This window comes from Scyliorhinus torazame, chromosome 10 (genome assembly GCF_047496885.1).
Source record: "Scyliorhinus torazame isolate Kashiwa2021f chromosome 10, sScyTor2.1, whole genome shotgun sequence".
In the NCBI taxonomy this organism is placed as follows: domain Eukaryota; kingdom Metazoa; phylum Chordata; class Chondrichthyes; order Carcharhiniformes; family Scyliorhinidae; genus Scyliorhinus; species Scyliorhinus torazame.
The window spans coordinates 6,498,752-6,511,296 of NC_092716.1; the positions used below are offsets into that span (position 1 = coordinate 6,498,752).

The 12,545-nt window shown below is 45.9% G+C and overlaps 1 protein-coding gene across 1 annotated transcript in view; it reads right to left on the minus strand.

Annotated features, from left to right (window-relative positions):
- Positions 1–12,545, minus strand: part of LOC140430325 (transcription initiation factor TFIID subunit 4-like) — a 510,261-nt gene that overhangs the window by 376,171 nt on the left and 121,545 nt on the right. The window lies entirely within an intron of this gene.

The window sequence follows — 12,545 nt, forward strand, 5'->3', positions numbered from 1 at the left end:
ATCTGTAGACACTCTGATGTACAGTGCTCAATCCCGGCCGTGAATAAACGTACGTTGAAGTAACTTGGTGTTCGATTGATCATTTCATCCGGACTGAAGGGAAACTAATTCAGTGTCCGAGGCCCAACCATCTTCAGCTGCTTCATCAATGACTTTTCTTCCATCATAAGGTCAGAAGTGGGGATGTTTGTTGATGACTGCACAATGATCAGCACCCTTTGTGTCCAAATGTAGCACTATCTGGGCAATATTCGAGCTTGGGGTGATCAGTGGCAACAAGTGATATTCTCACCACACAAGTGCCAGGAATAACTATCTCCAATAAGAGGAAATCCAACCATCAGTCTTTGACATCCAATGGCATTATCATCACTGAGTCCCCCACTATCAACATCATGGGGGTTACCATTGACCAGAAACTTAACTGGATGCGACATATTAATACTGTGGCTACCAGGACAGGTCAGAGGTCAGGAGTCCTGCAGTGAGTAGCTCACCTCCTGACCCCCCCCCCAAAGCTTGTCCCCCATCTGCAAGGCACAAGTCAGGAGTGCGATGGAATACTCTCCACTTGCCTGGATGAGTGCAGCTCCAACAACACTTAAAAAGCTCGACACCATCCAGGACAAAGCAGCCCCATTTGATTGGAACCCAACCCACCAACTTCAACATCCACTCCCTCCACAGTGGATAGTGGGGGATTCAGCGATGGTAATGTCAAGGGGCAATGGTTAGATTCTCTCTTTTTGGAGATGGTCATTGCCTGGCACTTGTGTGGTGAGAATGTTACTTGCCAGTGGGGATATGCTGAGACATGAGGTTGCAGAATGCGGCTGATAGCCCACAGCGCCTCATGGATGCCCAGCCTTGAGTTGACAGATCTGTTCAAAATCTGTCCTGTTTAGCGTTCTGGAACTGCTACACAACACTATGCAGGATTTCGTCAATGTGAAGAATGGACTTGGTCTCCAGAAGGACTGTGTGGTGGTCACTCCGACCGATACTGTCATGGACAGGTGCATCTGCACCTAACAAGTTAGTGAGCATGAGGTCAAGTATTTTGGTTCCCTCGCCACCTGAAGACCCAGCCTAGCAGCTGAGTGTGTGATGGTGATACCAAGCCACTCTTGGTAAGGGATGCTGAAATCTCCCACACAGAATCCATGCTGTGCCCTCAGTGCTTCACTGAGTGTTCAAAATGGTGGCTTTTTACGATAATGGTTTCATGGAATTCCAGATGTGATGTGATGGGTCTCTGGATTACAAGTCCAGTGACAATGCCACTATGCCAACGCCTCCCAACCAACTCCTGCCACCTGGGAAGGACAAGGGCAGCAGATACCTGGAAACACCACCAGCTGGACATTTCAAATCAAGCCACTCACCTTCCTGACTTGGAAATATTTTGCTGTTCTTTCATTGTCGCTATATCAAAATCCTGGAACTCCCTCCCTAACAGCACTGTGGATGTACCTACACAACAGGAACTGCAGCGGATCAAGGCGGCAACTCACCACCACCTTCTCAAAGGCAACTAGGGACGGACAATAAATGTTAAACTAGCCATCAACGGCCATATCTCGTGAAATAATTTTTAAAATCTGAGTGACTGGATTTCTATACGATCCATGCAAAGACTTGGCAGATGGGCTGAATGGTCATTTTAAATGTTCTCTCAATTTATTTTGAGCAGTATGGCAACGAGCATTCGCTGTTCAGGAACCCAGAATCAACCACTCCCATACAGTTTAAATACCGACATGTATTAGCTCCAGCCTAAAGCACCCCAAAGGAAGTATAGCACGGGGTTAGATACAGATTAAAGCTCCCTCTACACTGTCCCCATCAAACATTCCCAGGACAGGTACAGCACTGGGTTAGATACAGTGTAAAGCTCCCTCGACACTGTCCCCATTAAATACTCCATGGACAGGTACAGCACGGGGTTAGATAGATTGTCAATCTCAGAGTAGTCTCACTTTCTGCAACAGTGTGACCTTTTTCCATAACATATACTATGTTGAATATCCCTAATATGAAGGGCCCTTTGGGTCCATTTTGCATTATTATTCCCAGGTCCTCTCACCCAAAAGTCATGCAGCCAGCAAAACAGCAACATATCCCTCCAATCAGTCCAACTTAGATTTGAAATCCAGTGCCAGAGGACCAGTCCGACCCTGTACGAAGCTAACTTGATACACAGAATCTACTGTTCACACAGGAAAGTGGAGTTGATTGTATCCACCCAGCCTCTTTCATTTCCAGGATATTGAATTAAGGGTTTCATTTAAAGGACTGCGCATTCCAATAGCGAGGCCATGTCGAGCATTATAAGTACAGTTCCCGGAGCGTTGATTCTGACAAGAAAGGTTTGTGTGAAGATGGAGCCCACTAAATCTCAGTTTTTTTCCTGAACTACCATTTTTCTCAAAGCCGGGGAAGGAATGAAAGATAAAATGTTCGTTCATTACCAACAGCTCCTCATTTTTTCCAGACAGGCTGCATTTCTCTTGGAGATTACCAAGGGTTAACAACATTGATTTGATATGCTCTACCACCCATGAATCTTTTTACAAACGCTCACTTGAACCAAGACACAGGGAACTGTCTGAGGTTAACCCAAATCAGACATTGATATGTATCTGCCACTAAGTGGACTGGAAGGTGCCAGATAGACGGCAGATGAAAAGCATGCAAATCACAAGATTTTGTTTCAGTGATGTTTTACACAGACGCTCAAAGTCTTCCATTCATGGACTCGTGCTCCCAGTCTCAGCTCATTCACCGCGGTATTAGTGAAGAGATTTTCTATCAGGATGCACTTCTCATTTTCACTTGACTCAAAGTTGAGAGTTCAAGCACCACTCTAAAATAATCTAAGCTGACACTTAGACAGGGTGCTGCAGTGTCAGAGATGCCATCCTTTGGCTGAAAGTCAAAGCAAAGTCCCCTCTCCATGCTGTAAGAGGTTCATGTAGTTGTTCAGGATCCCGTGTCAATACAAATAATTCTGACTTAAATGGTATTTTTTAACAAAGTAAAATATTCCCGTAACAGCCTCCCCGAACAGGCGCCGGAATGTGGCGACTAGGGGCTTTTCATAGTAACTTCATTTGAAGCCTACTTGTGACAACAAGCGATTTTCATTTCATTTCATTTTCATATTCCACGACACTTCACAACAGAAGCCCAGAAAGATTTTGGGGTCCATGTATTCAGAGGACTAAATGAGGCATACAATATAATCAAACCGGCTGCTGGAATCTCAGCTTTTACAGTAGACAGTGAGAATAGAAAGAGGAGGAAGTTTTGATAGTTATAAAAGCCCTGGTAAAGTCACATCTGGATACTGCGGACAGTTCTGGGCAGTGCACCATAGAGAAGAGTTTTTTTTTAATCTATTGATAGGGTGTGGGGATTGTTGGCAAGGCCAGCATTTATTACCCAGCCCTAATAGCCCTCGGAAGGAAAGAGTGTAGCACAGCTTCACCACAATGTTTTTAGGGCTCCCATGGCTAGATAATGTGAATAGATTATCTAAACTCGCCCTGTATTTCCTGGCACATGGACGCTGAGGCACGGTTTGACTGACGCTTTAGAATTATGAAAGGAATTATTTGGGTACATGGAGGGAAATTTTCTCTGCTGATGACAAGGGAACATCACCATAAAATCAGAGCCAGGTCTCTAACTTGCTCCGAAAAAAGCAATAGATGCTAGTTTAGTTAATAATTTGAAGTCTTAGGTGAGCAAACTTTCCTTCGGCAAGGGCATAAAAGAATATGGAGCCCACGATATGGACACAGATCAGTCAAGATCTCATTCAGGTCAGGCTTAAGGAGCTCACCGGCCTGTTTTATTTCCCAGGTTATGATGTCCACCAGAGTGCTGATGAACAATGTTTGGCACCAAGCCATACAACAAGGAAAAGAGGAAATATGGTTCTGGGGAATGAGGTGTGCTAAGTGCATTGATTGTCAGTCATAGAACCTTTAGGGAATATTAATCATAGTATGGCAATGTTTTGGTTAGCCATTGAAAAGGACCAGGAGCAATTTGATACTTGAATATTAGATTGGAATGGGGCCAATTTTAGTAGTGTGAAATCAGATCTATTCCTGGTACAGGGGAACCAAAGATTGGCAGGTGAAACTGTAACAGGACAACGGGCCGCCTTCAAAGAGGAAATAGTTTGGGTGTATTCCTGTGAAGTGGAAAGCAAAGTCCGAAGTTCTGGAACGATGAAAGAGATTGAGAGTGAGCTGAAGCAGAACAAGTGTGTTTACAACAGGCATCAGGTTGATAATACAATTGAGAACCAAGCTGAATACAGAACGTTCAGAGGGGAAGTGAAAAAGAAAACCAGACAGGCAGCGAGAAACTAGGAGGAGAGTGGCAGCCAACATGAAAGGGAATCTAAAAACCTGCTAAGGATTAGAAATATTCAAGGGTAATAAAACAAAGGGTGGGACCTATTCGGGATATGCCTTAGGTACCAAATCCCTTATTCTAACCCTTATTCAAAAAAGGTGCAAGGATAAATACAGCATCATGTGCCAGTCAGTGACAGGAAAGCTTTTTGAGGCAATGCTCCAGATCACAATACACAGGTCACTGAGACAAATGCAGATTAATTAGGGAAAGCCAGCATAAATCTGTGAAAGTCGAGTGGACTGGAGGGCATGTCTTATGAAGAAAGGTTGAGGGAACTAGGGCTTTTCTCACTGGAGCGAAGAAGGCAGAGAGGTGACTTGATAGAGGGGTACAAGGTGATGAGAGGCATGGATAGAGTGGATAGCCAGAGACTTTTCCCCAGGGTGGAAATGGCTGTCATGAGGGGACATCATTTTAAGGTGATTGGAGGAAGGTATAGGGGAGATGTCAGAGGTTCTTTACACAGAGAGTGGTGGGTGTGTGGAATGCACTGCCAGCAGAGGTGGTGGGGTCAGAGTCATTAGGGACATTTAAGCGACTCTTGGACAGGCAAATGGACAGCAGTAAATAGAAAGGATTTAGGTTAGGTTGATCTGACATTAGGATAAATGGTCGGCACAACATCGTGGGGCCGAAGGGCCTGTCCTGTGCTGTACTGTTCTATATTCTATGATGAGGGTATCACTGGCTTGGCCACCATTTATTTCCCAACACTAATTGCCCTCAAGAAGGTGGTGGTGAGCTGCCTTCTTGAACAACTGCAGCCCATGTGGTGTAGATACACCCATTGTGCTGTCGGAGGACGTTCCAGGATTTTAGTCTCATAGAATACCTTCCACTTGCCTGGATGAGTGCAACACCAACAACACTCGAGAAACCCGGCACCATCCAGGATAAAGCAGTTTGCTTGATTGGCACCCCATCCATCACCTTAAATATTCACTCCCTGCACACCGATGTACTACCACAAGATGCAGTGCAGCAACTCACCAAGGCTCCTTCGACAGCAGCCTGCGACCATCACCACACAGGAGGTCAAGAGCAGAAGGTACCTGGAAACACCACCACCTGCAAATTCCTCTCTAACTCACTCACCATCCTGATTTGAAAATTCATCACCGTGCCTTCACTAGCACACAGCAAGACTCTGGCACTCCCTCACTAACAGCACTGTGGGTATACCTACACCACATGGACTGCAGCGGTTGAAGATGGCCGCTCACCACCACCTTCTCAAGGGCAAATAGGGATGTTCACAGACATAAGGTTGGGGATCAGAACGCGTTGCTGAAGGAATGCTGTGGGAAAAAGGAATTCCATTTCCTGGGACACTGGACAGGATGGATCTGTACTTTTGGTACAGGCTCCAGACGAACTGGGCTGAGACCAGACTCTGGCTGGAAAGGATAAATAGGGCGGTCACAAGGCCTATTAAACGGAGAGGAGAGCTTAATATAATAATATAAACAGTATTTTGAAAACAAAATAAATTGTGCTTTAGGCAAGACAGGCAAAGGGAAAACTAAAATATGTAATTAAACCAGGAGAGAGAGAGAAGTGTGAGAACAACATTTAGCAGAAGCATGCAACCCAAATAAATATGTTCTTTCTACAATGCGGAGAGTAAGGTGGGAGGGTATGGCATGATAGCCACAAGAGACAAAATCGTCAGGATTAGGAACTAAAAGTACCAGGTTGTAAGGACTACAGCAAAGATGAGGAAAATGTTTGATGGGGAGGAGTAGTCTTCGAGATTAAGGATGAAATCACCTCAATGATAAGGGAGCAGGCAATGGTGGCAACGGGAGTGGAATTAAGGAGCAGAAAAGAAATTAAGGTGCAGTGGGAATTGTGTTTAGACCCCTGGTAGTAGCTATAAACTGGTAGGTTGCATAAATGTTGAAATTAGACAAGCATGTAGCAAAAGCAGAGTAATGTAGGTCATAATAACTTTCACGTGGAATGGAATGAACTGGTGAGCACGTCTTTTTTGAATTGAATGAGATGTGTGTGTCGCTGGCTGGACCTGCATTTATTGCCAATCCCTAATGGCTCTCATGGATGTGGCGGTAAGCTGTCTTCTTGAACTGCTGCAGTCCTAGTGGTATACATACACCCACAGTGCTGTTAGGGACAGAGTTCCAGGATTTTGACCAGTGGCATGAAGCAACGGAGATATATTTCCAAGTCAGGATTGTGAGGAAACCAAAGATAGATTTTTAAAATAAAGTTAGAGTGCCCAATTATTATTTTCCAATGAAGGGACAATTTAATGTGTCCACCTACCCTGCACATCTTTGGGTCATGGGAGCGAGACCCACGCAGACACAGGGAGAATGCGCAAACTCTACATAGACAGTGACCTGGGGCCAGGATCGAACCTGGGTCCTCAGCGCTGTGAGGTAGCAGTGCTAACCACCGCCCCACTATGCCGACCAAAACAAAAGTAGTTCTAAGGGATTTATATTTGTATGGGTAAAACATTAGAACTAAAGAATAGATTTAAGTGTATTTAATTTAATGTTTCTGTGCCTGGATTAATACTGGACAAGGGCGTTTGCATGTGCAGGCGTTGATTCAGTTCCAACTGTGTTTTTATTGTGCTTAGAGAGAGCTACGGCATGAAGAGTAAACTGACTAGGGGCCTTGTGAGGTGGAAAAGCTTTTAAGTTTCAATTTTAGTCAGACATATTGCAGTTGCAGACAGGACACCGGGGAATGAACATCTCTCAACTCTGCCAGGAGAAGCTGGACAGGACAAGGAGCTACAATGAAGGTGTCCGACAGAACCAGTTACTATCCAGATAACCAGGGAACTGGGATAGAATATTTTAAAACAGCTGATGTTAAGACAGCAGAAACCAAGGTTTTGTTCAGAAGAATTCAAGGAAGAGTAAACAATGTGTTCTGAGTCAATGGCAGCAACCAGATTTGAAGTAGGAGGGCAGACGTCAGAGGGAAGTCAAAAACTTGGTGCCATTTAAAAAAAAAAAATTTAGAGTATCCAATTCATTTTTTCCAATTAAGGGTCAATTTAGCGTGGCCAATCCACCTATCCTGCACATCTTTGGGTTGTGGGGGCGAAATCCACGCAAACACAGGGAGAATGTGCAAACTCCACACGGACAGTGACCCAGAGCCGGGATCGAACCAGGGACCTCGGCGGCGTGAGGCAACCACTTGCGTCACCATGCTGCCCACCTTGGTGCCATTTTAATTGAGAGTTAAAGCAGTTGTGAACAGTTTGTACAGCAGTCAAGATAATTAAATCCGAAAGGGGGTGGTGTAAAACCTGGACACTAGATTCACTGTTAAAAGGAGCTGAAGTTTGTTTCAAAGAGTCATTTCAATTTGAAGGCTGCCTCCAGACCAGCTCCCATCTGTGCAAACCAGTTATTCAAACCTGCTGGGTCAGATATGAAGTTTAGGGAGTGGAAGGAGAAGGGGTTGGAGAGGGTGAGAGATTTATTTTTCGAGGGTCAGTTCGCTAGCCTGGGGGAACTGAAGGAGAAATACAGGCTCACAGATACTGGTGGGTTCAGGTACCTCCAGGTGCGTAGCTGGGTCAAATGGCCAACCTTCCCGGTGAAGCAGCCTTCTACCTTGCTCGAGCGGATTGAATTCTGCTCGGGATCGGAGATGGCCAGTACGTCGGGCGTATACCAGCGAATAGTGGGGGAAGAGACATGCTCGGCTGAGGGTGTGAAGACAAGTGGGCAGAAGAGCTGGGGCCGATTTTGGAGGAAGTGGTTTAGGGCGAGTACTGAGGAGGGTGAATATGACCTCGTCCTGTGCGAGGTTGAGTTGCATTCAGCCAGAAGTAGTGTTTCGAGCACACCTCACGAAGACTAGAACGAGTGGGTTTTTCAATGGGGTGGAGGATGGATGTGAGCGGTGATCGAGGGGGCCACCATGCGCACATGTTCTGCCCGTGCGATAAGCTGGTGGGGTTCGGGAGGTCCTTTTCTGATACTATTTCGACAATCCTGGGCCTTGCCCACAGGTGGTGATTTCTGACGTTCCGGATGTTGCGGAGCTCCGGACAGGGTCGGGGGCAGACATCCTGGCCTTTCCCTCGCTTCTGGCAACAAGGTGGATCCTCTTGGGCTGGAGGTTGACAACACCGCCAAGCTCCGCGGGGTAGCTGGCTGACTTGGAGTTTTTGGACCTCGAAGGTCAAGTGTCGGTGGAAGGGTTTTACCGTATGTGGCAGCCGTTTATAACATATAAAGCGTTGATCACGGTTAGCTGTTGGGGTGGAAGGGGGGGGGGGTTACTGGTGAGGTTATATTGTTGTAGGGGGAAGTGGGGGGTAGGGGGTGTTCTCACTGTTTAGCTGTTATTCTGTGTTATTGTATTTCTTGTATAAAATTGTTAAAAATTACTTTTAAAATATTTCCAAAATAAAAGTAAATGATGACTGGGGACATTATCTGAGTAAAAGGTGACAAAGCCAGCTGGTTGACGCAGAATATGGCGCAGAGCTCGTGAAGCCAATCCACAGAATACTAATAAAAGGCTCAATGAAACGGAGGAAAGAATCCTCAACATCGAAAATGTTGTTTCTTCAGCCGAAGCTTGCATTCAATCCTTGGGAGACCAGCTGCCTCATGGTTTATCAGCAATCCTGGAGGATGTGGAGAGCCAAGGCCAGAGGAAAAATGTCCGGGTCGTCGGTCTGCCAGAAGGAGTGGGGGCGAAGACTGTGTTAAGTATTTTGAGAGCTAGTTACCATGTTTCCTTAAAGGGTGACATGGTAGCACAGTGGTCAGCACTGTTGCTTTATAGTACCAGGGTCCTAGTGTGGCGACTCGGGGCTTTTCACAGTAACTTCATTGCAGGGTTAATGTAAGCCTACTTATAATATATTTTAAAATAAATTTAGAGTACCCAATTATTTTTGTCTCCAATTAAGGGGCAATTCAGCGTGCCCAACCCACCTAACCTGCACATCTTTGGGTTGTGGGGGTGAGACCCATGCAGACACGGGGAGAATGTGCAAACTCCACACGGACAGTGACCCGGGGCCGGGATTCGAACCCGGGTCCTCAGCACAATAGGCTGCAGTGCTAGCCACTGTGTCATGGGCCTACTTAAAATAATAATCTTTATTCGTGTCACAAGGGGAGAATGTGCAGACTCCACACGGACAGTGACCCGGGGCCGGGATTCGAACCTGGGTCCTCAGCACAATAGGCTGCAGTGCTAGCCACTGTGTCATGGGCCTACTTAAAATAATAATCTTTATTCGTGTCACAAGGGGAGAATGTGCAGACTCCACACAGACAGTGACCAAAGTCGGAAATTGAACCACTGATAAAGATTATCAGATGAATGTGAAGGCTGGGCGTTCGAAGTTGGAAATGGCTCATCGTATCCGGTCTTTTGAGGGATAATCAACACCCCGGACCCACAATCATTTGCTTTCATGACTTCAAAAATCAGCAGTAGGTTCTGGAGGCGGCGAGGCATGGTGGGGCCTGGCTCCATGAGGGGGCGAGGGTCTAATTTTTTCAGGACTTCTCGGTGGAAGCAGAGAGGTTTTGATGAAGTCAGGAAAAAGCTCAAGGCAGCTCAAGTGAATTACTCCTACTTTATCCTGCGACCCCAAAGGTGATATCTGACAACTCCGTGAAGCCTTTTAATAATCCGGCTCGTGTCCTGACCTTCGTAAAGTCCATATAAAGAACAAAGAAAAGTACAGCACAGGAACAGGCCCTTCGGCCCTCCAAGCCCGTGCTGATCATGATGCCCTAACTAAAAACACAACTTTCTGCCCTTACTCGGTCCGTATCCCTCTATTTCCTCCCTATTCATGTACTCATCCAGATGCCTCTTAAATGTTGCTAATGTGCTGCTTCCACCACATCCTCTGGCAGCGCGTTCCAGGCACCCACCACCCTCTGAGTGAAAAATATGCCCCGCACATCTCCCTTAAACCTTCCCCCTCTCACCTTGAACCTGTGCCCCCTTGTAATTGTCACTTCCAACCTTGTACAAAGCCTCTTGACTATCCGCCCTGTCTATGCCTCTCATGATTTTGCTGACCTGTATCAGGTCTCCCCTCAGCCTCTGTCTTTCCAGTGAAAACAATCCTAATTTATTCAACCTCTCCTCATAGCCAACACCCTCGAGACCAGGCAACATCCTTCTTTGCACTCTTGAAAGCTTCCATATCCTTCTGATAATGTGGTGATCAGAACTGCACTCAATACTCCAAATGCAGCCGAACCAAGGTTTTATCCAGCTGCAACATGATTTCCCAACTCCTGTACTCAGTGCCCCGGCTGATTAAGGCAAGCGTGCCGTATGCCTTCTTAATCACCTTGGCCACCTGTGTTGCCACATTTAGGGAACTGTGCACCTGCCCAGTTCACAGTGAGGATTTCGACTATACAGCCTGCAGCTCGTTGAAATATTTGAACTTTCTCCCTGTTATAATGTCTTTTGTCTGATCTTATATTGTCATGTTTCATGTTTATTGGGAGGTGTTGATGCTTGAGCACTATACAGAATATTTTATCCTTAAGGATTTCAGAGATCTTCATTCATGGTGGTTGTGCTGCGTGCCAATCAGCCGTCATTGTTATATCTTGACGATAGTAATACTGGTTGTTTGGTATCCTTCCTTTAATGATGACAGAATTGAGTGGCACCACTGCCGGGACATGGGTGAAAGGTTTAGGTTTTCATAGGTGGGCCCAAAATGCACAAGGGACATTTGGCTCCCATGCCCTTTTTGGCTTATCTCTTTTCCTCCTTTCCGAGGGATACATCTCCTGATTTAGATTTTTGATTTGATTTATTGTCACGTGTACAGTGAGGTGCAGTGAAAAGTATTGTTCTGCATAAAGTCCAGACAGAGTGTTCTACACATGAAAAAAATATCGGACGCACGATAAATACACAATGTAAATGATGGTAATGACAGTATGGCCGTAAGGCTAGCCTTACAGGTCCTCGCACGTGTTGAGCAATGTCCCATTAAAACTATCATGGTTGTGATTTTGCTGTGTTGGGAGTTTGTAAGATAGTGACCGGATCCTGCAATGGTATAGACAAGTCTTTTAACCCAGAACAGGACACGATGAGGACTTTTATGGGGCTCCTGGTGTGGCTTGTGATGGGGGAGCTGTGTGTTCGTGCATACCCGAAAGTGGCCCAAAAACCCTCTCATCTTTTTCTTGTGGTGGACTGTATAATGGAGTAGCTAATTGAAAACGATGTTCCTGGAATGTGCTGGGAATTCATCATCCTATCAAAAGGAAAAAGATCCTGTCTTCCTTAAAAAGGAGAAAGTGGACATATCGTTGTTACATGAGACTCATCCGGATGACAAAATGCACTTAAAAGTTGATGCGGGAATGGGTGGGGCAGGTTTGCTAACCACTACGCCACCCTGCTGCCTCAACAAGTGCTGTAGATAAAGGGGAACCAAGTGGATGTCCTGAGTTTAGATTTTCAGAAGACATTTGATAAGGTGCCACATCAAAGGTTATTGCAGAAAACAAGACCTGTGGAATCTTGCGGCTTTGTCTACTTTAAATAAAACATTACTGGTCCCTCACTGGATCTTAGCAACAACCTGGGTACCTGGTACATCGTGCTGTACCGAACGTGGGAGGATTTGATGGGCCAGTGTAGCAGCTTTACTCTGCCTCCTCTAACACATTTCCTCTTTCTTGGATCTGTTGTCTCACGAACCAGCTGAAAATCAGACAGCGACCTGGTGTTTGGGATGGTCCTCCAGCAACACAAGCTGATCGACAGCAGGAAGGGACAGAATGGGAGATTGTCCTTCTGACACCAAGTTCTTTGCCATTATAACACGTTAATCTGTCTCAATCATCGGGCTGAAAGAGTCGGCTTTTGGGGCTGAGGAGAAGGAAAATGGGCACAGGAGCAAACCCAACGTTAATGCTCTCCCAGTTCGGAATCCTTCTGTAAGTAAAAATGGGGCTCTGTGCAATGCAATTCCACCCCCCACCCCCACACACACACACAGGGCAAAAACCTCACACTTTACAACCTGCACTGGTGCAACAGAGCAATCTGTAACAACCAGGGAGTGGGGAAAAAATACCCAAACCTTTGCAGCAATATAACATTAA